The sequence below is a fragment of the Cupressus sempervirens genome, chromosome 6 (assembly GCF_028749045.1).
Source record: "Cupressus sempervirens isolate cs-2001-9-10 chromosome 6, ASM2874904v1, whole genome shotgun sequence".
NCBI lineage: Eukaryota > Viridiplantae > Streptophyta > Pinopsida > Cupressales > Cupressaceae > Cupressus > Cupressus sempervirens.
The window spans coordinates 160,083,128-160,107,347 of NC_143123.1; the positions used below are offsets into that span (position 1 = coordinate 160,083,128).

A 24,220-nucleotide genomic window follows, 5' to 3' on the forward strand; every position below is an offset into this window, starting at 1 on the left:
CAGCCCAACTCATAGAAAGAATTTGGAAGCACAATATGCTACTAGTCATGATAATCCGCTCTATGAGAATAGAAGAGATAGAAATCAAGATAATAATTTTAATAGACATAACAATCAACGAGCATGGAACAATGGACAACATAATAGAGGAATTCAGCAAAATGGTGGGAATACTAGGCAACCTTATGGGCTAAATCAGAATAACAATAATCAAAACATCCAAAGACATGTGATGCAAAATCAAGACAATAGAAATCAAATGATAAGGCAACCTATGGCAATTGAATGCTATAGACAACTTGATTTCAATGGGATTCAAGGATATTCGAATCCTATTTCAAATGACTTAAGGAATGCCATCCCAAAATTTTCAGGAAATGGAACTGAATTAGCTGAAAGACATGTTATTAACCTAAAAAATGTGATTGAAGATTTTGAAGAAGATCATGAAGATGTGTTCATGAAATTGTTTGTTCAATCATTAACCGATGATGTTGCGGAATGGTATAGAAGTTTGCCAGATGGATCTATTTTTAGATGGTGTAATTTTGCAGATCAATTTATTGAGCAATTTGGGGATCACATTGATACATCCTTTGCGTCACATGAATTAACAAGCATTAAAAAGAACTCAAATGAATTAGTGTTAGAGTTTAACAAAAGGTTTAATAAAGTTCTTGATAGAATTCCAAGGGAAACTAGGTCGATGGATTCATTCCTGGTTGATTTTTACCTAAGTGCCTTTGATAGTAAAACTCACTATGAAATAAGATCTCATAGACCACCTACACTGCCCCAAGCTTTCAAAGTTGCCATGACTATTGAAAATGAGAGGAAGGCAGTAGGAAGAGTTAATAAGAGGGATGATCCAAAACTGTATAATCCAAAAAACCCTAAGAAGGACGAACTTAAAGAAATAATGGACATGTTGAAGGAGATAAAAGTCAAACAAGGCAAAAATGAGAGGCCACTCTTTAATTGAAATGACAGAGTAAGATTGCATGATATGCCTTACAACATGAATTGGAAAGATGGAAAACCAAAAAGACCGACTCATGCTAAAGATACACCTAATCCTTTGAAGAAAGTAAATACCGTTGATGATGGCCCATGGTGTGATGCTTGCAGGCTGCCCCACGATCCTAATCATTGTATTGTTGCGCAAGCTATTTTTGAAGAAGAAAATCAGGAGAGTGAAGAAAAACCCATAGTCAACACCATAACATCCAAACCATTATGGGGAAGAGATGAAGACAACTCTATGGATGAAGACCAAAGCGCTGATTATTACTACAGGGGCTCTAACCAGCAGCGATGTGCTCAACAAGTATTTTCAGATGAGGAAGATAATCCTACCTTTCACAGATTAACACCAGAAGAAAGAAGAGCCTATACTATTGCAGCAGTTGAGCACACTAAGCATACATACCAAAGAAGGAATAAAGATAATAATGCTGATCAAGGAAGTCCCGTTGGTATATTTGCAAGGAATCAGCAATAGATTGAAGCGCCTAAAAAATCTGGTAATCAAACCCAAGCCAAACAAAAGGAAGGTAATCAATCTTATAGGATGACCAAGCAACTATTCATGCAAACTAATGGTAAAAAAATATTTGATTGTCATAGTTTTATGAGTCATGCTTTATCTCACTTAAAAATTGTTGTGCCTCTAATGGAGATGATGAAATTTTCTAATTACAGGGACGAGACTATGAAGATATTGTCTAGTGTGCAAGATATTAACAATAGGGATGATGTTAAAAATAATGAAGAAACACCTATTGTATATTTAGGAACAACATTAAATAAAAGGTCAAATCAAGTAGACCCGTTCTATTTAACACTGTTGATAAACAATAAACTAGTTAAAAATTGTATGATTGATTCTGGCGTAGCAGTCAATATCATGTCTGTTGTTGTAATGAAAGAGATAGGTCTTAAAGTTGATACTCCTTTTGAAAAATGTTATGCCATGGATAACAGATTTGTACCTGTAGTTGGAATCATTAAAAATGTTGAATTTCATTTTTCATCATTTCCACATATATCATACAGAATTGACATTACAGTAGTTGAAATATCTGCAAGTTATGGTATGTTGTTATCTAGTCAAATTTATTTGGAGGTCATGTGCAATTAAATTTGTCTTACACTACCATACCTGTGGGAGGCAAGGAAATCCGAATTGAAAGGGAACCCCAGTCCTACTATTTGGTTGAGGGTTATATTCTGGATCCTGAGGTTAACTTTTGCCATTCAGACATGGACAACTTCTAGGTAAGCATAGCTAAACCTATTTCTATGATTATTGATCCAATTTCAATTTGTGTAAAAGAAAATTGTAATGATATTTGGAAAATGTTTTTTGATGGCGCGTGTAGTAAGGAAGGAAATGGGGCTGGCGTTATTTTTGTTTCGCCATTAGGTAAAACTTTTAAATTTTCTTTCTTACTAAATTTTGAATGTACTAATAACATTGTTGAATATGAGGCATTAATTATTGGTTTGGGTATTGCAAAAGCATATGGGATTAAAATGCTTTCTATCTTAGGGGACTCAGATTTAATTGTTTCACAAATTAGGCATAAATTTTCAACTAGGACCCCAAGGTTAAAACAATACCGAAACTATGTGTGGGATTTGCTAGAATTTTTTGATGCTTTTTCAATTAAATGGGTTGATAGATCAATTAATTACCTAGCTGATATAATGGCTAACCTAGCTATTAGGCAAATAGATATCCCTTTTGATGAGGTCATTCAGGTTGAAATGAAAAACAGGCCCTCAATACCAGACAATGTCCAAAACTGACAAGTTTTTGAAGATGACAAGGATATTATTAAATTTTTAACTTGTCAGGAAGATTATGAAAATCAATGCATTGATTGGAATGGGTGTGTAGAAGAAAAAGAAGGTAAGGAAACATTGTTTGGAAAGGAAATAATGCAATTAAAAACTAATAAAATACCAAAGGGTCTAGTTGCCTTAGAACAAATTTTTGATGAAAAGGAAAGTCCAAAAAACAGCAAATCTACTAAGATCCAAAATGAAATTGAGGAAATAAATTTGGGAAGTGAAAGTTCTCCCAAAAGGGTTTGCACAGGAAAGAAATTGTCATAAAAAATAAGGGCTGACCTCATCGCTTTATTAAGAAAATATAGGCACGTATTCGCTTGGAGTTATGACGAGCTTAAAGCATATAGGGAAGATTTGTTTCAGCATGAAATACCTCTAAAACTTGATGCCAAACCATTTAGACAAAGACAACGTCCAATTAATCCAACCTTAGCTCCAAAAATGAAAGACGAACTCATCAAATTAAGAGATGCCGGAATTATAAAACCTATAAGGCACTCTACGTGGGTTTTAAATTTAGTCCCAGTAAGAAAGAAGAATGGAGATATACGGTTATGTATAGATTTCAGAAACTTGAATATATCTTCCCTTAAGGACAATTATGCATTACCTAACATGAAAATTTTATTACAAAAAGCAACCGTTAATGAATTACTATCTATGATGGATGGATTCTCAGGTTATAATCAAGTCAAAGTCAAAGAATCCGAACAATATAAGACTGCTTTTACCACACCTTGGGGTACCTATGTCTATGCTAGGATGCCTTTTGGGCTAACAAATGCGAGAGCTACTTTTCAAAGGGCAATGGATGTTGCCTTTGATGGATTAATTGACTTAATCATGGTTGTTTATGAGGATGACCTTACCGCTTATTCAAAGAAAGCAGAAGACCATTGTAAACATCTAGAGAAGATCTTCATAAGAGCCCTCAAATTTGGAATTTCTTTGAATCCTAAAAAATGTCAGTTTGGGGTAACTGAAGAAAAGTTGTTAGGCCATATCATTTCCAAGGAGGGAGTAAGAATTGATCTTGAAAGGGTAGCAACTATCGACAACATTTAGATACCCAAAACAACTAAAGGAATCCAATCTTTCTTTTGGGAAATCAACTTCGTGAGAAGATTTGTTTCTAACTTTGCTAAAATTGTTAAACCCATCGCTAAGATGCTTAAGAAGGGTGCTAAAATTGCTTGGGATAGTGAGGCTGTAGGAGCATTCGCCAAGATAAAGCAAGCTATAAAAGAAGCCCTAGTTCTGAAATCCCCTGACTTTGACAAGCCATTCCAATTATTTTCATTTGCCTCTTACCATACCATAGCTGCAGTTATGCTACAAAAGAATGATGAAGGATATGAACAACCAATTGCGTTCTTTAGCAAGAGTTTGCAAGCCATTGAATTAAATTATAATATAAATGAAAAATAGGCTTATGCTCTTGTTAAAGTAGTAAAATCCTTTCGATCTTATTTAGTAGGGATTGAAGTTATCGCCTATGTGCCAAATGCTGCCATTAAAGACATATTTAGACAATCTAAAACTAGTGGGAGACGATGTCATTGGATAAATCAAATTCAAGAATTCAACATAGACATTCGGATTACAAAATTGGTTAGAGGGCAGGGATTGGCTAAGCTTATGGCAGAGTCAAATTTGGAAGCCGTACAAGTTAACCAAGTGGATGGTGATCAAAATGTCAGCATTGAGATGTGCCCTTGGTATACAGACATAGTGTATTACTTGCAGCATACTAAATGTAGAGATAATTTGAATGAAAATCAGAAAAAGACTATCAAGTTACAGACTGTGAAATATGTTTTAATTCAAGATGATTTGTATTGGAAAAATTAGGATGGGATTCTATTATTTTGTTTAGATATTGCAGAATCAGAGATTATTCTTAAGGAAATGCATGAAGGGGTTTGCGGTGGCCATTTTTTAGCTAGGAATACAGCACATAAAATATTGCGAGCAGGTTACTATTGGCCTCAACTTTTCAAAGATTGCCATGCCTATATTCGAAAGTGTGAAGCTTGTCAGAAATTCTCCGGTAAGTTAAAGTATGATGGCGCACTCCCATTAAGGACAATGCAAGCAGAAGAACCTTTCCAAATGTGGGGGATTGATTTTATAGGAGAGATTAGTGAAAAGTCAAGTGGTGGACATAGTTGGATTTGAGTAGCCACCGATTACTTTACCAAGTGGGTGGAAGCTATACCTACTCGGCAATCAACAAGCAAAGTGGTTATTAAGTTTCTTACTGAAAACATCTTAACTAGATTCGGAGTACCTCAAAAGATCATAGCTGATAATGGTATGTGTTTTAGGTCTAAAGAATTTATTGAGTTTTGCAGGAAATATGGCATGGCAATTTCATATTCATCTCTATATCATCCCTAGGGTAATGGATAGGCAGAGTCTAGCAATAAAAATATTTTTAAGATTATTAGAAGAATGTTGGATAACAACAAACGTGCCTAGCATTCGAAGTTGAATTTAGCATTATGGGTGGATAGAATCATGGTAAAGAAGTCAACAGGTTTCTCTCCTTTCAATTTAGTTTATGGCAAAGAGGCCAAGCTTCCTTTAAATAACTTGTTATTTGTTTACAAATTTGTTATCGAAGAACAATTAGAAGATATCAATTTTATGGAAAATAGACTGAATGCATTAATTGAATTAGATGAGGTAAGAAGGATAGCACAGGATCAAAATATAAATAGGCAGCAATAGGTCAAGTTCCTTCATGACAAAAAAATCTTCTAAGCGATCTTTTAAGGTAGGTGATTGGGTCTTGAAATGGAACGCTAAGGATCAGGACAAAGGTAAGCATGGAAAATTCGAAGCTCTGTGGCTTGGACCATTTATTATTTCTGATAAAGCGGGAGAACAATCTTATTTTTTGCAGGATACAGATGGTCATATTCAGGATTTTCCGATCCAAGGACAATACCTCAAGCCATTCTTTCAATAAGCTTGAAGGGAAGTTATTATGCTTTTCTTTAATTTTCCTTATTTTCATTGTTCCCTCTTTCTTTTATTTTTATTTGTTTGTTTGTTTAGATTTTTATATATAAGTATCCAAGCTGACTTCTCTTAATGGCAGGTCTGCTCCTCCAGAGATAGCTAAGATCTCGCTATACCCGCAAGGGGTATACATCCCCAATAAGAACCACTGATGGAACTCTAAAGAATTTTTTTTCAAAATCTTATACGAAGTACTTGCAATATCAGCTTTATTATCAACTACTGCAAGCTTCTTTGCTAATTCAGAACTGATGATTGAAGATGTGGATGTTCAAAATAGATTTTGTGTGGTATTATAAGGTTTTAATGGACCTATTTAAAAATAGGCTTTAGTCCTAAAGAAGAATGCACCTTACTCATATTTGACCCCGGTTAATACTATGTCTGAACAATTGTCATCCAAATTTGCAAATAATGATGATTCCCAGCATACCTTTCAAGCCAAGTCATCAGTGGAAGTTATAAGTGTTGGCAGCAACTTAGAGATGATCAAGTCTTCCTATCTCTTCCCAACAACCGCCAATTAAACTGATCATTCAGCTTGAATTGCAGGAGTCATGGCATTAAGATGACATAGAGAAATTGAGAAGGGTATAGTGGTCAATAATTATCATAATTGTCAATCTTGAAGCAGACTGTATAATTCGCCCACAATCACAAAATAAAGGATTCAAAATAAGTCTGAAAATGATTGAGACGGGAAGCAATAGGCAAAGGTTTTGTGGGCAAAGTTCTGGGGCATCCAAGGTTGATGAGGTTAATGAGAGTGGGCGAGACAGGAATTAGGGAAATGGTAGCTTATCTTTTAGACCATGATCATTTTGCAAAGATGCCCTTTGCTGTGCTCATTAAAATCACATACTCAACTTTTTTAAATGTTAACAAAGAAATGAATGAAAGCAAATTTCAAAATGGAAGACAGAATGTAAGCAAGATAGCTTCCTTTCAGCAGTTTGTCCTACATGATTTTGATGCCAATGATCATGGAACTTCTAGTTTTCCAATGGCTTCTAAACATAGGATTGGCATATTAGATATTAGGATACTTAATACTGATAGGCATCCAGGCAACCTTCTTGTGAAGAATATGGAAAGAGTGGGAGGATACCCTCAAGTTAGATGTGAACCTGTGGAGCTCATACCTATAGATCATGGTCTGTGCCTTCTAGAAAATGTGGAAGATCCTTATTTTGAGTGGCTTCATTAGCCTCAAGCATCAATACCTTTCTCAGAGGATGAACTGGAAGATACATGCAAACTTAATTGTGTAGATTTAGTCAATGAGAAACTGGGCACATAATTTGAATTTAAGGATAGTTGGGAGAATTTTTTTGCCGACATAGCCACTATTGCAGCTAGAAATGTGGAACTCCTCGACTTGGAGAACATGCCATCTGATGACATAGAAGATGATAATTATGATCCTGATGCACTGGAATTGCCTGATGATAGACAGAGGGAGTCTTCAAGCTCTGAAGAGAGTGATGGCACAAATGATACAAGTGACTCAAGTGATTCAAATAGTGATGATGAAGGTTCGGAGAGTGAGGATGCCTCTAAATTTTCCTTAGAAGGTGAATCAGAGAATTTCAGTGAGCACTTCATAGGATCAAGAAGGGAAAAGGTTAAAATGGCCATGGACAAGAATACTCAGAAAATGTCTAAACTGTCCAAAAGTTTGAATATAGATGAGAAAGATGATATTCCTTCACCTGTCTTAGGGAAAAGGTGTCATCTGGAAATTGACTATAAGAAGTTTCATGATGAGTTGTATGGAATTGATACTTTTGATAAAAATTGCAGAACCGCTAGAATCAGACTGCTACCTGGGTTTTGGACGGCACTATGCTTTGAAAGTCCCGATTGTGTTGGTCATATGGTTGTAGCCAGAAAATGACAGTATATTCTTGCATAATTAATATTGCGTTCTTACTGTTTGAGCGGTGATGAAGTCATTTGGTCAAAATATTTATCCATGGTATTAACATTGCAAAATGCTTAGCGGAATTTATACGTGTGCAAGGTTATCCATTTTTTTGAGGATGGGTGTAGAAGTGAATTCAAGCGCAACCAAGCAATATATGTGCGAATAACCTCCAACGTGTTAAGAGTTTCACAATTTAGATTGAGTCACGATTTGAAATTTTTCTCTGGTTGCAACTGAATAAGGTTCCAGCGCATCCATCACGGAGTCAGTGTTATTTCCCAGCGAAGGTGGTAACAGGAAAACTTGTTCGAGATACACGAAAAAATTTGAAATCATTGCAGGAGAAACCATTGCGGGGAAGCTCCGTTGGATATTGAAAGGTTTAGTAAATATTGCGTGACTCATTGGTTCTTCTTGTTTGCTTGCAGGTCTGCGTGATGTGAGAGCGGATGACTAGTTTTGACATGGAGAACAAAGGCTTCAAGTTATCAACATGTCTATGCACCAAAGTTTGTGTTATCAGTGTCAACAATTTTTATGAGCCTGTTGGTGTGCGTTTAGGAGTAAATCTTATCAAATATGGCTCGTGGATTAAAGTGCAGTGAAAGGATCTTAACCTGCATGCAATGGAGGATTGAGCGTAGAAGCCAGTGCAATCATTTTCAACGGAAGTTGGAGTGTTTTTTGCTCACGGCAGGAACAACATACACCTGGGCAGACTGAGCAATGATCATATGTTGCAGGGCAGGAGAATATGAAGAGATATAATATGTTAATTAAACCGCTGGCTAAAGAATGGATTGTGTTTTGATTATTTCATAAACACTAGCGGTTGGTCATTCGTTTTGAAAGGGTGTGATGTAAAAACATAACTCTTCATAAAAAACACAACCTTTCAAAACGTGACCATTCATAATCTATATATATTATAAGATGTAAATCCAAAGGGATACGTTTTTTCTAAAGAGAGTTGATCACTATCAAGCATATACGTTTGAAATTTTTATTTTCTTTAAAGGAGGAGTTGGATCTGTGAACTAAGCAAAGAAGATTGTAATTTTTTGAGCACTAATTCAAGCATTGTATGGATCTGAATATGCTGAATTGAGCATCGGGAAGCTGAGTGTCTTTAGTACAATTTATCCAGCAATAAAATCAGTAAGGATTTTAATTGTTTTTTAGAGTTGGAATACATATAATTCATCCTTTATGGTGTTGATCATTTATTTGTTTATAATTTACTAATTTGATAGGTACACTAAGTTGTTTATTGTTATTCGGATTTAACAAATACAAATAGCATAGGATATAAGTTATTTCCTGTTATTTGTATCTATTGTGTCTGCTAATGGTTAAAGCATAATAGACTAATCTAAATACACTAAAATATAACAATTTGTGGCATCATAATTAGTAAATCTTTAGCAAGAGTTACAACATCAATGTCATAAAGTTGTATGTAAAAAATATATGTTTGACTCTATTACCCAATTGGAATTTGACACTGATCATAACTTTGTTGAAGATTATTGAATTGAATGCTGGCATTTTTCCATCTTCTTTCTTTAAGGACTTTTGATTAAACAAATCGTTTTAACCTTTTCTTTCAGCACAATACAATTTTAATAAGCAATCCAAATTTGAAGTTATCAATCACAAATCTAGAAGTTTTCCTTAATGCTTGCTAGGTTAGGAAATTGTTTTTGTGTTGCAATCCACTTACTCCACTTAATGTTTTTCTCAAGGGTTTTCATCCCCAAGAAAATAGCCAAGTCACATCAAGTAATGTTAATGAATTTGTTTAATAACATAAACTTGTTGTGTCCAAATCCCAAGACAGAGTCTCTTATTTATAACTTCGAAGTGAGGGAAAAGCATTGGGATAAGAGATGTGGGATTAAACTCCAATTTCGTCTTGTAGTCACTTAAGTCACCTTATAAAGTAAATGACTTTTAAAACATAAAGTAACTTATTAAACTACTTTCAATACATTAAGTGACAACTTCAAATTAATCTCCCTTGTGACTGGCAGGCATCCTTTCTAATGAAGCCGTTAATCTATCTGGATGTGGAGATAGATTAACCCGGCGCCATAGAACTATAGTGGGGGAAGGGACATGACAAAGCAAAAGGAGACACATTTTCGCGATGGTTGTTATCAATTTCAGATTAAAAGAGCAGGTATTGCAACATCTAGAGCATGAAAATTTTTATGCAAAGATCAGCCAAGCTCTCATTAGAGACCCACAAGATCCCAGGTATTGAGAATTTAGGATAGAAGAGGATGGAACTTTAAGATATCATGACAGGATTTATATACCCAACAAAACTGAACTTCGAAGAATGATTCTAGAGGAATCCCATTCAGCTCCATATTCAAGACACCCTAGAATGACTAAAATGTTGTTAGATATGAAACCTCTATATTTTTGGAAAGGAATGAAAAGGGAAATAACAAATTTTGTGGCAAGATGCCTGGAATGCCAAAGAGTAAAGGCAAAATATCATTATCCAATTGGCCTTTTACACCCAAATGAGATACCAGAATGGAAATGGCAGATAATTTCCATGGATTTTGTACAAGGGTTACCTATGACACAGAATAGACACAACGCCATTCTAGTAGTAGTAGATAAATTGACTAAGGTTGCTCATTTTATACCAAGAAATCTAATCGATGGAGCACCAAAAATCACTTATAAATTCATAAAGGAGATTTTTAGACTACATGGAGTTCTAGAGAAAATTATCTCAGATAGGGATGCTAGAATAACCTCCATTTTTTGCAAACATTATTTTTGGCATTAGGGACTAAGCTAAACATCAGCTCAGCTTATCATCCTGAGACTGATGGTCAAACAGAAAGCGTAAATTAGGTTCTAGAGGATCTTTTAAGAGTTTATTGTATGGATTGGTAGTACCAGTGGGAAATGTATCTGCCATTCGTAGAATTTTCTTATAACAATTCCTATCAATCGACCATTAAAATGACCCCCCTTTGAAGCTCTATATGGCCGCAAATGTAGAACTTCTATGAGTTGGAATCGATTAGAGGAAAAAAGTATTGTTGGACCTAAATTGCTTAAGGAAATGGAAGAACAGGTAATCCAAATTTGTCAAAGATTGAAAGAAGCCAATGATAGACAGAAAAGTTATGCAGATGCAAAAAGGACACTTAGAGAATTCTCAGTGGGAGAAAAGGTGCTATTAAAAGTAAAACCTCAAAAAAAGTATAATCAAGTTTGGTAAAAATGCAAACTTGGCCCCAAGGTACGAAGGACCCTTTGAAATATTGGAAATCATGAACTTGGTAGCCTACAGAATTGCCCTACCACCAACTCTTGCTAGGATACAAGACGTCTTTCATGTGTCATATCTTAAGAAGTACATCACTCATCATGATCATATAATTGATTGGAATCTATTACAGGTGAGAGATCCAGGGGTGGTAGAAATAGAACCACTTAGAATACTCGAGGTGCGTAAGCTACACTTACGAAATTGAGATGTGACTCAATGCAAGATCCAGTGGGATCGATATGTAGAGGATAATGCTACTTGGGAAGATTATCATGAAATTTTCCAAAAATACCCTCACCTTTTCTCCAGGGCTAGAGCTTGAACTTTACTTTTAAGTTCTTTTCATTAATGTAATGGTCTGGATAGATATTAATTTTAAGTTTTTGTTGTGACATTCATCGGGGACAATAAAAAAACTAAAGGGGGAGGGTATGTTACATCCCAAATTTTGACCTAATTTAAATTTATTTATAGCCATTGAATTAAATGGATTTCCTTTCATAATCATGTGAAAAGGGTAGTTAAAAATATCCGTTGTATTCATTATTTGTTTAATTGTTTAATGATGATGATCGCTATCCATTTTTCGTCATATGATGATAGAAGTTAGTAGTTGCTTGGTTCTAGAATTATGGTTAATAATTAAATTACTTGCTAATATCTACATTAAATGTTATTATGGATTTATCATGGAACTTGTTATTATCATGAAAAATGTTGCATGGGTGATTGTAGGAGAAGATGAAGGGGAGAAGCATTGCTAACCAAGATCAACAGAATGTGATACTATCTTAGTCCACTTATCTAGTCGACAGGTATGACCTCTAACTATCTTGGTAAGGACCTAGCAACTTGTATAATAGGGCACAATCATTTGGAGATGCATGAGCTATTAGATAAACATTAAAAACTAAAATGATTTTAACTTAATTAAAATACATACCTTTATCAGCTTATGGTTGACATTTCCATTATTTCATTGTAACACATATTTATGTACGTGCACATAGGTATAGAAATAAAGGTGACACCATAATATAGTTCTTATAAAAGAGTATCTAATACGTACATTTAAATACATATACAAGAAGATAAAATAATCTTCCAAATAAAACATGTATCTAGATATACATAACAAGAGATACAACCTTGGATAAAAACATATAATATGATGCCAATCTTATAAATATATCTACGTGCAATTAGATAAATATATTATAATCTATCTTTGATTCATATCGTTCAAATTCTTTTCCTTATTTAATTCAATTCTTTACTTGAAACCGAAATGTACATTTGGCATATGATTCTCGATGGATCAACAAAACAAATCTTTTTAAAAACCGATCATGAATTACAACTGATGATCTTGGGAAACCTTTTATTATGAAAGCCGTAAGAAACCAAGATGATATAAGACCATTGAGTCTCATTTCTCACAACATCTCCCTCTGCAAAATTCCTTACGTTCTATTCCCCTACAAATATCCTTTCGTTCCTTCCTTGCATATTTTTCTGCCACGATAATTCCCATTCAATCTATACTCTTGCTGAAATACGTGATTGGTAATCACACTAAGACCGCGTTTAGAGTTCTTTCCATGAAGGAGCTGGTTAATAGCGTCCAACCAAGACTCAAATTACTTTTCGAATTTACGAGGTTATGTGGTTGCCTCCCCATATCCCAATGATTATAATATGTTTGATCAGATACTATTGTATTTGTAATTACGGCAGTATGATACAGTTTCCAAAGTATGTTGTACATCATCCTTATTTTAATATCATTAGATAGTTCCTCTTTAGGAAAAAAAACTTCTTATGATGAGTCAAGACCAAATATCCATGTCATGATATCATATCTTTATTCTACCATAGAATGTCAGAATTAAATGGTATTTATCTTGCAAGTCTTAAGATTATATTTCTCAGGTCACAGGAAAGTGATATGCTGAAAACATGTAATATTCTTATATCAGTTGAGGATCAACAGAAAGAGCTGGTTTCTTTGAGATTCAAACACCCCGGACTCACTCGACTGTATAGCCAAGGAAGAGGTGATGAGGTGAGATAGAAATCTGCAATAACATGGAATAAAAATCAGACATGACATAACAATTCTAAATTATTTGAAAAAGAAAAATCATTTAATAGCTCATGTATGTTCATACTTATCGTTCCCTTGTTGTCAAGTTGAACGGTGGTGATCGGGTAATTAAACCCATCCGAAAACCTTGGCCAATGTCGTTAAAGGCATGTTTTCCGTCTATGATCACTTGATGTCAGTAGTGCTTGTTATTCAGACATGTCCATCCATAATTGTGTGGACATTCTAAACTCCGGAAATGCTTAGGTGGTTGGACTAGAAGTATGTAACATTAGGTTCTTTTACAACTACAAAATCAGCTGAATTTAATATTCTAATTATCTGATGAGATATATCTAAACTAATACTGAAGTTAATCTAAATTCTAAATCTATTTTAATTACTGAATTTCAAATTCATTCTAACGTTTGAAAATACTGAAATTTAATCCTGATCTAGATTACTGTAAAGAAAAATTGCAAACTAACATACTAAAAGATTCAATTTATGATACATCTATTTACAAAGAGAGAGAATATTTCAGTTATATATATTGCATAAAAGAAATAAAGAAACTTAATAAAAACAAAGATACGTACTGATTTACTTGAGAGACTTATCCAATTAATTGACCAAGCTCTGACTTTGGTGAGAGAAGAAGCATTAACGTAGGCTTAACCTCCCAACCGCGGACCTTTTTACTTATCCCCCACAAGTTCTAAATAAATAGAATGGCCCTCCCTACCCTGAGGTCAGGCTTGGGATGTTCATCGATCCAGTCATCGGAGTACTCAGGTGGGTTGAGGCCCCAATAGCTACTCGATTGAATAGCTGAAGTATCAGGACAACAACGCGATCTTTTGTTGTGGCATGTTTGCCCTTTTATTGCCCTAGCCAGGGATTTCAGAGGTGGGTTTTTATAACCCGATCTCCACCGCTCAGCTTGACAATTAATTATCAAAGTGGATTTACATGAGCTAATCAGATTATTTTGATTATAATTAGTTATTGATATCTTTCTTGTTTTTCTTGTGTTAGGTTCATCCACACCTCACACCATTAATAGATCTTTAGATCGGTGATTCCTCGGTGCCTGAACTCGTTATATCTTATTCATAAGATTATGATTCTGCATTCTCAGAATTTCCTTGGTTTTCAGAATTGATCATTATTACTAATTTTGGTTGATTGAGGCAGAATAGTTCATGACACAATTCTACAGATTTATGACACGGGCTGATAATGGAATAGTTCTATATTCAAAAGTATTGTTGATTGAAGTGGAATATCAGACAAAATAAAATGAGATCAGAAATCTTAATACTATCATAAGCATCATCTACTTTAATTGCTAAACAATGTTTACAAACTCTGTTGCTTTTACTACAATTATGATGAGCACAAGTGTAACATTATGACTCAATCTTACACATAACTCCTTCACTCTGTTTCAACTTGACTCAGAAAGAAAGAAGACATAAAAAGATGGAAACCCATGAGCAAAGGAAATAAAAACGTTTTTAATACACCCTTACTTGTCTACAGTTTACTGAGCGCCCTGCTGGTGAAGTCTTCAATATAAGCTGAATCCTGACTCTCAGAAAACGTGCATGAATAGCTTCATGTCTGCTTAGATGAATGATTTCATGGTTAATCAAAACGAGGTTGCAAGTGGTGATTGTTTGGCAAGAAGATCGAGGGATCTTAAAAGGAAATCTAGAACAGATAACTCACTGCAGAGAGAGAGACTTTCACTTAAGACCAACTTGGATTATTGATAGACAATACCTAAGACTATGGCGAAAGCATGAACAGGCGGGAACATTTGTTGCTGTCATTCGAAAATGACAAAGGCAATATATAAAAGATATTGATTGGCTCTTCATCTCCTGTCGTTACAAGATTGAAATGCGATTGAAATTCCCATCGATTGGAAAATATGAAACGTTGGGAGGGTGAATAGTTTTATTAATATAATTTAATGTTATATTATTATTTTGGTTAGATTGTAGTTAAGTATATTCAAAGTGACATTGTTGTATTATAGATCCTATTATAATAGTGCCACTTTGCAAATATTTAATTGTGATTCTAATCAAAATAATGATATAATATTAAATGATATTACTTATTTAATAAATAAAGGTAAGAATTTTATTATTTAATTTAATAATCTTGTATTATTTTTAGCTCATGTAACTTTCCACTTTGAACTTTAATTGTCAAGCTTTAACAACCTTGCCATCGCGTCTTTTAGATCAAAACTGATATTCCTGATAACTAGGTCACATGATCGTCCCATTTTCGGATGACCTCATTTCGTAATGCTTCCCCTCCTACTCGAGCCTTTATCCTGCAACCTTCAAAACAATCATTCTCGCCAAAAAACATCAATTTCATAATTCATAATTTGCTTAAATAATATCGTTAGGAATTTCATCATAAATAATAACTGATTGAACAACGGTTACAAACTATATTCATTTCATATGAACACAACGGCTATAAACTATATTCATTTCACATGAACACAACGGCTATAAACTATATTCATTTCATATGAACACAACGGCTATAAACTATATTCGTTTCACATGAACACAACGGCTATAAACTATATTCATTTCACATGAACACAACGGCTATAACTACCATGATGGAACAACAACTAACTTCACATGAACATAAAAATTTATTTTGGTTCAACGGCTATTTTTTAACTAAAGAGAAATTAGTGCAAAAATTGGGATGTAACAAAGTATCCCAAGCCTGATCCCGAGGTAGGGAGGGCTTTTCTATTCAACAAATTGTGTGGGGATGAATATGGTCCAAGGTTGGGAGGTTAAGCCTAAGTCAATACTTCTCCTCTTAGTAAAAGCAGAGGCTTGCACAGCTAGTTAAAGACTTGCCAGTTACTTCTTGTATGTTTCTTCTTACCATTCCTGATACGCATCTATATTCCTCTTGTAACTCATCATGTATGTACTTTATTTTATGTAAGGAAAGATAGTTAATTGTTACTTTAGTTAATCGTTATTTCTGTTACTTCAGTCAAATGTTATTTCAGTTACTTTAGTTAATCGTGATTCCGGATATTTCAGTTGAATGGTTATCTTAGTTAATTGTTAGTAGTTAAATTTGTTAATGTCGCTTGAAAAGGATTTAAGATATTTTGTTTCAAAAGTTGGTTGAAGAAAAACTCCTTCATTTCTATGTGGAACTAGGTTATAGTTCTTCTTTATTTTGTTATGAAATTTATTTGTTACAAATGTTTACAAAATGTTTTAAGGAAAATGGTCATTTACTAACTAATGGTGGTAGTAGTTGCAGTAGGTTTATTAGGTCACTAAACTCTAAATGATTTAAGAAGCAAAAGGACATGAATGTTTCAGATCTTTTACTGACTTTGCTATGTGCTTTGATTCTAGATAGATGCTTAAACTAGTAGTCTTTGACTGTCTTTTGTCTCTGTCTTCTTATTTGTTTGACCGAACTCTTCCTTTTGAAGCTGCCCTGAAATTAGTTTCATGCCATTATATCCTTGTGATCTTATAGTACCACTGTTGTAAACAGTCCTAGGATAGTCACTTTACTCTTTAGTTATTCACTGTGATTGTTTTGTAACACATACAGACTAATGTCATTCATCTCATAACAAATCAAGTTTCTCATGATTTATGACTGCCCTTGTTAGTATGCTCTAGATGCTCGATGACTTCATTAGATCCAATAATTGTGGTTATGGCTATAGTATGTTTAGCAAGTCATTAAAGTCTGAATGGATTGATAAGCAAGTGGTCATGATATTAAATATTTCAAGCAAAAGGTCATTTACTAACAATTCTCAGAATTTGTCTATAACAATGCTTTCATTCTAGGAAGATGCTTAAACCATTAGCCTTTAACAATCTTTTGGCACTGCCTTCTTGTTCTTTGGATTGAAATCTTCCTTTGACATTGTGCTTATACTAATTGCATGCCATCATACCCATTTTGATCTTCTATTACAACCACTGTTGTGTATCACATAAAAGTGTTGTCAAGAGTCATAGGACTTTCTCTTTACTCTCTACTTATTCATTTATGACTATTTCTCAGCACATACATAATAGTGTCATTTATCTCATATCAAATTTAGTTTGTCATGATTTTATGACTTCTTTAGATCCAATTATGCTAGTTAGTTGTTTTAGTAGGTTTAATAGGTCATTAAAGTTTGAAAGGATTAAGAATAAACGATCATGGTATTTTGTTTTTTAGACAACACTTCATTTACTAACTATCCTCTTAATATGTCTGTAACAATGCTTTCATTCTTGCTAGATTCTAAACTACTACTCTTTGACTATCTTTCAGCATTCCCTTCTTGATCATTTAATTGAACTCTTCTTTTTGAATGTGCCCTTAAGCTAATTCCATATCAATGGTGGTTGATCTATGGAAAGGACTAGGGAACATACATTCAATTGTGATAGGGCCATTGACTACATTTAATATTTTAAGAAGATCCAATGAAATCTCTGTAAATGACAGCTAATATATCGATCTTTTCAAAGATGTGTTTATGTTGGGTGAATATTTGAAGAAAAATCATTGTTGCAGAGTTATGGATAATAGTGAATGAGTAATTTCAAAAACCTTAAGGACAGTTGCAATATTTTCAAATAAAATCATGAATGATGCATAGGAGATTGATAGACATCAAAGAGGATATCATAGAAACAAGGTAGCAATAACATCACTTCATAGAAGAGCCTATGAACAGATCCATTAGTATTGTTCACTAAGTATTCAATGAAATAGCTTTATTATGTTGTCGTGGGCATAGAAGGAGCTTTTAGTGATACGAAAAACATCATACACAACATGTAAATGCAATAGAGGCAAGAGTGAGGACAACTAATTATAAGTGATTAGTTTGAAGTCAACTTCCAAACACGACAAAGAAAGAGTATGAATTCGACTTTAGAAGGAATATTTTGGGAAGCATCGATAATGAAGGGCATCAAAGCCATGTCGTCCATTCACCGGCCTTGTCAAGTAAAATATTTAAAAAGCCATCACCGTCAGTAACTTGGAGTCCACGTCAGGAGATCAAAAGGAATAGAGAAGTCGACACATATGTATTACTCACAACTATGCAGTTATGATTGAAAATGATTAAAATATACAAAATCACCACACAAAGTCAAGAATATGTTATAGTTTAATTAAATCAAGATTATGAATTCATTAATAATGTTTTTGAAGCCCTTTTAAAATTAATAGAGAAGATACAAGCAAAGACCCAGGCTTCTGGAAGAATATCGTGCCTAAATACTCCAAAACGAGGCCATACCATTGAATGGAATGTGTTGAATGAAGAACAAAAGGAAGATATTAGACGGATAAGAGCATTAGCGTGAGTTGGAGCCATGCGAGTGGACAAGGCAGAATTTTTCCAAGTTTCAACATCACCGAGAGTCTTGTAACTTCGAAGGGCCTCATAAAAGATATAAATATTGGTGGCAACCGTATCTGCAAAATGAATAAGAGCTTTAATCTTATCGATTAAGGTCATTTGATTCTTCAAAGAGCGGTGGTTATAATAATAGAGATTATTGCATATTAAAGATATGACTTAATCATAAACCTATGATAATTAGGGGAAAGGGCATGTTGTTTAAAGTTAGGACTTTTCATTTGCATATAAATATAAGATGCAAAGGGAAGAACAAGACATATTCAATATTCAAAACATATCAGAACAATTACATTAATACACTCTGAAGGAGTATTTTATATTTATTTATTGTACGGAGGAATAAGGAGTTTAATATGACTTGTAATATAGATTGATTTATTTTATTTTAATAATAAAATAAAATGTTCTTCGTTTATTATTAAAGGCGTGGAGATTTGAACTACAGGCGAATCATCCTTTGTAATTATCTTCTGGAATTCTGTATACAATTTAAATGTTGGAAAAATGGACATGGTCATCTAGCATTTTAATTCGACCATCACAGATAGTGTGAAATATTTAGTTGTTTCCGCATTTGTGTCCAGTTTGTCTCCCTACCAGAGGAGTTAAATTTTAATTTGGACTAATTTAAGATTGCATAACATTTGGTCTGTCACATCTTGATTATTAATCTGCTGGCAATTAAAGTGCGTAAAACATTATAAAGTTGTACATGAAAATTCACTAAAGTTGACTCTATTCCTCGGATGAGCAGAGGCACTAGTCTTCCTATTATTGGACTTAGAAAATCTATATATTCTTTCTACAAGCATCAGATCCATTTTTAAAACCTTATACAAAACATTCAATCATTATCCAGCATCCAGTTTTCATTTTAATTGAGTTCGAGGACCTTGCTAGTCGGAGAACTCTAGAAGTTTAAATTCACTTTAGAAAAGCTTTGAACCAGATAGTCAACATTTGAGGTGAAGGTTTACCTACCTGGGTGTAGCGGAGCTTGAACTGCAGGGAAATTGAGAAGTATTCCTATTCATTGGTCAGAACTGACTGAGAAGTCCTATCAGAGAAGTGGCAGGCTCTTGGATTTCCAATCTGCGGTTTTGGGAACCAACAGATTGGCGACTCTGCTAGGGAGAGTTGCTCGCAATACATATTGCAAAGTTACCTAGAATTTCTAAGTTCGTAGATCAGTATCAGAAGTTGTATCAGTTTGATTGGAGGTGTGCTCTATTAGAAGTAAGAACCTGGAAGATCAATACATTGAAAGAGGTGGTGACTCTATTCAATAAAACTTCAGTTGGTAACTCTGCTAAGGGAAAGGATTCAAAAAAAAATGATTTGATTACCTAACATGGAGAAAGTATACTATGATCAGGAGGTGGATCTATGTTACACCATGGAGGAAGAATACATACACCCTTTAGATGAATTTTTCAATTTGGAAAGATATGAAGGTGAGACATCAACACACTTATTTATAAGGATGGTAGATATTTTTCGGGAAGTACCTTCAGACATCATGCCTTCATGCAAAGAATTGATAAGAAAGTTTTGTGAGTTGGGAATCTGGCCAAAAGATCCTGATTTGATGCTTCTCTTCCAAATATTGGATGAGAGTTCAAGTTATATATCTCCTTTGGATGCATTTTGGAACTTAGAAAAACGAGAAGATGAATCTGCAATAGAATTCTTTATGAGGATGTTTAATGCCTATCAAGAAATACCTTCAGAATATAGACCTCCATCATCTGATCTTCTCTACAGGATGCGGGAGTTAGGCCTCTTATATGATCATCAGTTTCTTAACTTTCTCAAACTTATTGATAATGAACTAGTTGTAGAGGAAAGTGAATGCCACACTGAAGTAACATATAATTCAAATGAAGTTTCAAGTTCAAATGGAGATGAACATTTTGAATATTCCAAAGGAGGATCAGCCCATGATGATATTTATATGCCTACAGGTGACGGTGAATGTGACAATGTGGAAGAGGATTCTCTTAGTGCGAAGGAAATTTCAGCCTTGTTAGATATAGAATATTAGAAGCATGTTGAGAAAAATAGCTCAAATTTTTTCTCAATCCACCAAGGTGCGCAAGTTGATGGATCAGTGCACACTTAGGAGATACTTGATGAAAGAGATGATCATTTCGAGGAACCATATAGTGAAGATGATATAGAATTGCATATGGCATATGAACATGAAGAAATCTTAGGATATATTGTTGATGAAGATATCTATCTTACTGATCAAGAAGATGATGATTCCTAGAAGGATGAAATTAGTACACTATTTGATGAAACATTTTCTGATTCAGATGAAAGTTCTCATGCTAGTATGCCTGAATTCTCCATGTACCTAAACCCATTGTTTGAAGAAGAAGTAATAGAAGACCTGAATTCACTATATTCTCAAATCCATTGTTTGAGGAGGATTTTCCTTGCAATCAAGTCCATCGGCATCATGATGAAGATAGCAGGTCTAATTTTGAAGTTGATGAAACTCATGATATGCATATAGAAGATGATATACCTTTCAGCTTATCTCCTCAGTAGGAAGTACATCATACATGTGAAGGTGAGATAAAATCAGACTTACACAAAGAAAAGAATGTGTTGAAGAATAGTGCTGAAAGTTTTCCAAATATACTATCTAATCATATCCTTGATGAAAGTGAAGTAGCATTTCATTAAGTTAAGCCTTTTCGTGAGGAGACACAATTTCTTGAGCATGGTGATGGGGCATATTGTATGGAGAAGGATGTCCAAGAAGATGCTTGTAAAACTTCTCAAAGGTGTTACTCAAAGGAGCTTCCGTTCAAAGACCATGTTGATGAAACAAAGCCAGCATGTACTGTCTATATAGATGATTCACCTAATACAGATTTGAAAGATGGACAACAAACGAAGGAAATAAAAGAAAGGCATATGTCACATGATGATTGTTTTCTAACATTTGCTAATGGATCAGATTCTACTAAGGAACAATATGATATCATGATCAGCAGGTTCAAAGTGTTACACAAACAAAACTTTGTGTTTGATAGAGGGGAGAATTTATGTTCATTTTTTGGGGGGCTTGTGGCCACCTAAACTTTACCATGCATCATGTGAAGCATGGATGCTTGGTCTGCTCCTCCAGAGATAGCTGGAATCTCATTATGCCCACAAGGAGCATATGTCCCCAATGAGAGCCATTGATGGAACCTTAATTTTTGCAAAAATTAAGCCCCATTTATAATGTTAGAAATGGATATATCATCATCAATGTCAAAGTCAAAGATATAACCACAATGCATACATATCAATGGTGGTTGATCTATGGAAAGAACTAAGGAATATACATTCAATTGTGACAGGGCCATTGACTATATTTTATGATTTAACAAGATTCAATGAAATCTCTGCAAATGACAGATAATATATCGATCTTTTCAAAGATGTGTTTATGCTGGGTTAAATATTTGAAGAAAAATCATTGTTGCAGAGTTATGGATAACAGTGAATGAGCAATTTCAAAAACCTTAAGGATAGTTGCAATATTTTCAAATAAAATCATGAATGATGCATAGGAGACTGATAGACATCAAAGAGGATATCACATAATCAAGGTAGCAATAACATCACTTCATAGAAGATCCTATGAACAGATCCATCAGTATTGTTCACTGAGTATTCAATGAAATAGCCTTATTATGTTACCGTGGGCACAGAAGGAGCTTTCAGTGATATAAAAAACATCATACACAGCATGTAAATGCAATAGAGGCAAGAGTGAGGACAACTAAGTATAAGCGATTAGTTTGAAGTCAACTTCCAAACACAGCAAAGAAAGAGTATGAATTCGACTTTAGAAGGAATATTTGGGAAGCATCGATAATGAAGGGCATCAAAGCCATGTCGTCCATTCACTGGCCCCATCAAGCAAAAGATTTAAAAAGCCACCACCGTCAGTAGCCTAGAGTCCATGTCAGGAGATCAAAAGGAACAGAGAAGTTGACTCATATGTATTACTCACAACTATGCGGTTATGATTGAAAATGATTAAAATATACAAAATCACTGTACAAAGTCAAGAATATGTTATAGTTTAATTAAATCAAGATTATGAATTCATTAATAATGTTTTTGAAGCCCCGTTAAAATGAATAGAGAAGATACAAGCAGAGACCCAGGCTTCTACGCAATTCCTGGAAGAATATCGTGCCTAAATACTCCAAAACGAGGCTAGACAATTGAATGGAATGCATTGAATGAAGAACAGAAGGAAGATATTAGACAGATAAGAGCATTAGCGTGAGTTGGAACCACGCGAGTGAACAAGGCGGAATTTTTTCAAGTTTCAATATCATCGGGAGTCTTGTAACTTCGAAGGGCCTCATAAAAGATATAAATATTGGCGGCAACCATATCTGGAAAATGAATAAGAGCTTTAATCTTATCGATTAAGGTCATTTGATTCTTCAAAGAGCGGTGGTTATAATAATAGAGATTATCGCATATAAAGATATGACTTAATCATAAACCTATGATAATTAGGGGAAAAGGCATGTTGTTTAAAGTTAGGACTTTTCATTTTGCATATAAATATAAGATGCAAAGGGAAGAACAAGACATATTCAATACTCAAAACATATCAGAACAATTACATTCATACACTCTGAAGGAGTATTTTATATTTATTTATTGTAAGGAGGAATAAGGAGTTTAATATGACTTGTAATATAAATTGATTTATTTTATTTTAATAATAAAATAAAATGTTCTTTGTTTATTATTAAAGGTGTGGATATTTAAACTACAAGCAAATCGCCCTTTGTAATTATCTTTTGGAATTCTGTATACAAATTAAATGTCGGATAAGTGGACATGGCCATCTAGCATTTTAATTCGATCATCACAGATAATGTGAAATATTTAATTGTTTCCGCATTTGTGTCCAATTTGTCTCCCTACCAGAGGAGTTAAAGTTCAATCTGGACTAATTTAAGATTGCATAACATTTGGTCTGTCACATCTTGATTATTAAATTTTTGGCAGTTAAAGTGCGTAAAACATATAAAGTTGTACGTGAAAATTCACTGAAGTTGACTCTATTGCCCAGATGAGTAGAGGCATTGGTCTTTCTATTATTGAAGTTAGAAAATCTATATATTCCTTCTACAAGCATCAGATCCATTTTTAAAACCTTATACAAAACATTCAATCATTATCCAACATAAGTTAAAATGCAAAGGGAAGAACAAGACATATTCAATACTCCAAACATATCGGAACAATTACATTCATACACTTTGAAGGAGTATTTTATATTTGTTTATTCTACGAAGTAATAAGGAGTTTAATATGACTTGTAATATAAATTGATTTATTTTATTTTAATAATAAAATAAAATGTTCTTTGTTTATTATTAAAGGCGTGGAGATTTAAACTACAAGTGTATTGTCCTTTGTAATTGTCTTTTAGAATTTTGTATACAATTTAAATGTCAGATAAGTGGACATGGTCATCTAGCATTTTAATTTGATCATCACAGATAGTGTGAAATATTCAATTGT

General features: G+C 34.0%; 1 long non-coding RNA gene across 1 annotated transcript in view; it reads left to right on the forward strand.

Moving 5' to 3' along the window:
• The window catches only part of LOC149551741 (uncharacterized), a 69,432-nt gene that overhangs the window by 41,766 nt on the left and 3,446 nt on the right, over nucleotides 1-24,220 (forward strand). The window contains exon 3 of the long non-coding RNA XR_016353331.1: nucleotides 11,847-11,926. This is a non-coding gene — a long non-coding RNA (uncharacterized LOC149551741). The remainder of the gene's footprint in view (nucleotides 1-11,846; nucleotides 11,927-24,220) is intronic.